At 40.6% G+C, this 6,000-nt stretch overlaps 1 protein-coding gene across 1 annotated transcript in view; it reads left to right on the plus strand.

The window, feature by feature from the left end:
* Positions 1-6,000, plus strand: part of TGFBR3 (transforming growth factor beta receptor 3) — a 199,219-nt gene that overhangs the window by 17,431 nt on the left and 175,788 nt on the right. The window lies entirely within an intron of this gene.

Here is a 6,000-nt window from a genome sequence, read left to right on the forward strand (position 1 = left end):
TGGGAGTTTGTACTTTTGACCACATTCACCCATTTCCGCTTCCTCGACTCCTGTCCTCTGGCAACCACCATCTGTTCTCCGTTTCTATGAATTCGGTTTCTTAGATTCCACCTATAAGTGAGATCATAAATAGTATTTGTTTTTCTCTGTCTGAGTTTTTTCATTAGTATAATGCTCACAAGTTCTGTCTATGTTGTTGCAAATAGCAGGATTTCCTTTTTTATGGTTGAGTAGTACTCCATTGCGCGCACACACACACACACACACACACACACACACACACACACCGCATTTTCTTCATTCCTTAATCTGTTGTTGGACACAGGTTATTTCCATGTCTTGGCTGTTGTACATAATGCTGCAATGAACTTGGAGATGCAGATATCTCTCAGCATAGTGATTTCATTTCCTTTGGAGATATGTGTGTGTGTGTCTCCATTCAGAAGTAGAATTGCTGGCTTACATGGCAGTTCTATTTTTTTTTTTTTAAATGTTACGGGAGTCTCTGTTCTTTTTTTTTTTTTAATTGGGGAACAGCCAACAGAATCTCCATACTGTTTTTCATGGTCATTGGTTACACATTGCCTTCATGCTGTAATGGCATAGTTGACTCTTTTAGGGAGGGCGCAGCTCACAGTGGCCCATGCGGGGATCAAACCGGCAACCTTGGTGTTATCAGCACCACATTCTAACCAACTGAGCTAACTGGTCACCTCTGGTAGTTCTATTGAAAAATTTTTATTTATTTATTTATTTATTTATTTAAGCTGAGCCATCCTGCCACCTGTTGGCAGCTCAGCGGCTGCTCAGCTCAGGCTGGCAATCAAACCGCTGTTGCTCAGAGCTCAAACTCTTGAGCGAGCTCTTAACCAATCTATTTTTAAATTTTTGAGGAATCTCCATACTGTTTTTCATAGTGCCTGTACCAGGACAATCTTTAATAAAAACTCCAACTGGATCACACCACTTCCCTGCTTACACCATAGTGCCCTTCTTTCCCTTTGGGCTTTGAAACCATGCTCCCTCCAGTATTAGGGACCTGTAATGGCTCATCTACCTGTAATGTCATCTCTCACATGACCTTTTGAATTTTTACTTATCCTTCAGATTGTGGCTACTTTTCCTTTAGGGCTCTTATAGCAGGTAATTACATATTTGTGGTTATTTGTTGGTTTATCCCATTTTTAAGCCCACGAAGACAAAGAATATGTCTCTGGCCATTATGTTCCCATTGTCCGGCATGCAGTAAGCAGCAAATAAAGATTTATTGAAGGAAGAAATGAAGCCCTGGAAATTAAATATCTTGCCTAATGTAGTAAATGGTGTTAGTTTTACAAGAATATAAGCTTCCTGAAGGCAGGGTTTTTGCCTCCTTTTTTCACTGCTATATCCTTGGCCTCTCCAACAGTGCCAGTGCCTGGCTCATAGTAGAACATGTTTGTTGAATATTTGTTTGGAAAAATTTTATTGGGGAACAGCCATGGTCATTGGTTACACATTGCTTTCATGCTACAATGGCATAATTGATTCTTTTAGGGAGGGCGCAGCTCACAGTGGCCCATGCAGGGATCGAACCATTAACCTTGGTGTTATCAGCACCATGCTCTAACCAACTGAGCTAAACGGTCACACCCCTCCTCCCCACCCCTGTTGAATATTGATTGTGCTTAGATGTGATTCCAAAGATTTCTTATCCAAAGCCTGGACCTTTCCTCTCTTTGTGTCAAATATGTCTGAAAATGGGGATTTGGAATTGTCAGTTTCTCTGTGTAGTAGAGAGATGTGAGCGTTGCTGTTGTGACCAGTAAGGTGGCCTTGCTTTCTCTGTTTATAGGTCTTAAACGGCATCCAAATGTCATCAGACAAACAACAGTATCTGTTCTACATTCTGTACACCCCTTTTTATAGGCTGCCAAGCTAGATATTGATGTCATCCATCCTGCCTCTTTTCTAAATTCCCTGAAGAACATGTTGAATAGCCATCAGAACAATTCATCTACCAGCTTTTCTTTAACCATTTGCAGACTTAATAGTTTATTTTTCTCCAAAAAAATTCACTTAAATGGCAGACTAGAAATGTTTTAATGATCTGTTAGAAAACCATTTCATTATTTAAGGTGCCAGAAACTCAGGTGTTATTTACTATTTGCGTTTAGGGAATGGTAATGTTTTTATTCCACTCGATATACCCCTGTCTTTTAAGATCTTCACATTTGTTGAATATTTTCCTGATTATGGCTGAACAACCTTTGTGGTAAGATACAGCAGTGCACAGGTTTGTGCTTCATCTTGCCCTTTGCATTTTCAAAGAACTTGGGAGTTGTATAGCATTACCAAGGATTGTTTATTTATTATAGCTGCCACTCACCGTCCTGAAGTCAAGTCAGAGTTTGTGATCAGTAGTGATTTGTGCTGAGTGCATGTGTCAACATGGAAATCCCAATGTCCGAAGGTAGCCATGGCAGGCTTTTCTCTTTCTCTTGGCAAAAGTGTTCTGTTTTTAGAGATTGAGCATTGAGGGGGAGAAAATGGTTCCTAGTTTGTGGTGACAGACCTGGAGCTGGGAGACAGAGTGCTGGTTATGGAATGACCTGGTTTCTAGTTTTGATCCTGCCATATTATTATGGGTAAGCGCTGTGGGCTTGGAGATTGGGCTCTTCTTCATCAATGAAATCATGTTGACCTCTTCCAACTTTAAAAGCTGTTCACATACTAATTCTTTCAGTTGAGAAATTGATAAGTAATTGACAAGTTAATTGTAAGTTAATTCTGATTTTGAATAATCTCATGTATATAGCCAGTTGTGCTAGCCATCTAAGGGGAATTCAGTAATTTTTCTTGCTGGCTTTTTGCCTATTGCCAGCCATCATTTTGCCACGTTTTCCTTCCAAGAGAGAGCCAGATTTGCTCTTTAAAAAACATCCTGGTCAACCCAGGGAATACAATTCCTAACCAATCCTGTCTGAACATTGGATTAACCCATGGTGGTTTTCAGGACTCTTTTGGGTAGGGGTTTTTCAGCTAATCCTGGTCTTTACCGGGTACTCTGTTGGATCACTAGGGAAGATGGGGACAGCATGCTCAGTTTAATGGCCTCAGAAATAGACACAGAGAAACTCTGAAATTAGAATTAGTATCACATTCATCTTTTTTATTTATCTATATATTTTAAAATCCATTAAGCTCTCTCAGAATTTTTTTCTGTTTATTTGCGGATACTAAAAGTTTGGGTACCCTTTGATGGAACACATTGTTTTGAAAAGCGGGCAAAATGACCAGACCTCAAAATGTTCTTTCAAGATCTCAAAGTACCCTCTTTGTATTTCTACAGGAAGCATTTAGTTCATAAAGTCCAAGCTGATGCATTGAGGTCAGAAAACCAAGGTGGGGAGTCCCTGGTCTTTGCAAATTGAGTGTGATATAGCCTCAGAGAAGAAAGAGGAGTTTGTATTTCCCTCATTTAACTTCAAATTCAAATCCATAACTTTTTAGAAGCCTTCGATCATCCAGCATCCTTCCAGTAGGGGAACTGATCCCGAAGTTGTGTGTTAAGGCGCTGATGTGTGCAAGTCTTGGCCAAAACTGGCATTCCACTGAATGGGAATGACATGCTCCCCTTTTTATTCTCTTCCGCCTTAGGATCCTGTCACCACATAGGAAAGATTAGACAAAAACTCTGTGCAGTTTATTTTCTTTTTGAACAAGTTACATTATGGAGGGACTTTTAAGTGAAAGGAAGAAAAGCTCCCTCTTTGTTAGAAGCAGCAGTGTGTAGTTTCAACTTGTCTGGGACTTCCTCGGAGATGTTTTAAGATCCGGTGTAAACTTGCTGTGGTTTGCCTTTGGGCATCACACTGTTTGGCTTGGCTCTATTATATCTGTAATTGCTGCATTTTAATAATTGCCCAATATTCTTGTCAGCAATTTGCAGTCTATATTTTTAATAGAACCGTTTGCCTTTCTTTTCCACAGATTCATTCAGACCTGGTTTAAGCCCCTGGATTAACGAGCACAGTCCCACAGTCCCACAGACCCACAGACCCTCTGCAGCTGCGGGAAGGGGGTGACACAAGCTCATTAAATATTCCCACAAGCCTTGTGCTGGTGATAGGTTGTGTGTTCCATAAATCCCCTGGGAAGCCATCTTCTTCTGAGATCTCCTATAGTGGTTTGCTTTGTGAGAATTGCCTTTAGAATTTGCTGAAACAGTATATTTTTTAAGAGGGGGTTTTCCTTATCAATCCTTTCAGGAAATCTAATTTTTTGAAGATGAAAAAAGGGACAAATCTTCTTTGATGTTGTTGACTTTTTAAGTTAACAGAGGAGACTTTTTAAGTTAACAGAGGAGACTTTCATTTCATCTGAGGTGATACGGAATTGTGGTGACAGAAACGTTGGACTTCAAGGGATGATTGAAGTCTGTTTCATGGCTTCCAAAGTTGTCTATAATTCAGTCAGTTTTTGAGATAACAGTATTGTGCCACCAGTGACATGTGCCTCAACTTGAAGGGCAGTTTTGTCCTTTTAGTGATTCCATTCTTTAGCTTATCTTCTTTTTGTATCTGTTGAAATGTTTGGTTTTCAGTAGGTAAAAGATTTGAACTGGTTTCACACTAGCTAAGAATTACATACATAACCACACCCTAATTTCTTTACTTTATTGGCATTAATATACCTCAAAAAGAATGGCCAAGTAGTGATAATGATAGCTAACATTTATTGTTTGCTTATTATGTGCTCGGCACTGTTTTGTGTATTATATATATTGGTGAGCAGTGTGTGTGTGCGCACGCACGCGTGCTCAGTCTCACAATAGCCCACAGGATAGGTTCATGTATAGGATAGAACAGTCTGCCCACCATCACCCATTTGGTAGGTGGCAGAGTGGATTCACACCTGGGCAGGCTTTTAACTGCCGTCATAATCCAATTCTATTTATAGTAGGCTTTAAATCACTATCACATACCAAATCACTATCACAAACCACAGTACCTCCTGCATATATAATAATGTAGTTTCAAGACATATCTAAAAATTTCTTTTTGGAATTAAAACTTTATTGTTATTATTCCTGGATAGGTAATACTTGTAAAACCCAAATGGTACAAAACTCAAATAGGAATTCAGTGAAAAGGTTCCTTCTCCCTCTCACCAGTCCCCCAATTACCCGATTTCCCTCCTTCTCTGATGGAGTGAGCTAAGAATACTTAATTAGAAACTCATTTTGCCATTGTTTTTATGTTTTTGTGTGGTATCTACAGGTGCCCAAAATGGCTTTGTCTCTGGGTAGTAAGCTGTTTCTGTGAATGGTATTTCCTGGGTGAGGGTAACCAGGCTGCAAAGCCAGCTATGTGAGATGGCTCATGGAAACTCCTTGATCTGGCCTTGCCCAGGGCTGAGATAAGCAAGGATCTTTGTGCTTTCATCCAGTTGTTGGACAGCTTTTATTCCTGATGAGAAGGAATGATGTCCTTAAATAATGCTCGGAACACAGTATGTGCTCAATAATGTTTGTTGAATTGACCAACTTCTGTGGATTGTGCCAGGCTCAGGGATATAGGGCTGGAAAATATACTTTGGAGTGTCTAAATGCGATAATTTTTAGGGCCATAGGAGGGATATTCAGGTCAAGCAAACCACCACAAAACTTGCCATTCAAAGTTCTGGATAGGAAAAGATTAGAAAGGACGTCTGGAACCTCTAGTCCGGTAACCAGATAATCTCAGATCTGGTTAAGAGACAAGAAAATTTTTCTCCAGTCAAAATGTTGGCAAACATTTTAAATAAGAATTTTGCCTTTTGGGCCGGCCGAGTGGCGCAATGGTTAAGAACTGGCGGGACGCCAGAGGGCCCCGGTTCGGATCCCGCATATGAGGACCTGTGACACTGCCCTCGACAGCTAAGATGCTGAAACAGCTCAACCTGGAGCTGGGCTGCTGTGAGTCGCCGGCGACGGCGTAGGCTGCAGTCCCTGTGGCAGTGGGTTGCCATGGGCTACCG

This window comes from Hipposideros armiger, unplaced genomic scaffold (assembly GCF_001890085.2).
Source record: "Hipposideros armiger isolate ML-2016 unplaced genomic scaffold, ASM189008v1 scaffold_696, whole genome shotgun sequence".
In the NCBI taxonomy this organism is placed as follows: Eukaryota; Metazoa; Chordata; class Mammalia; order Chiroptera; family Hipposideridae; genus Hipposideros; species Hipposideros armiger.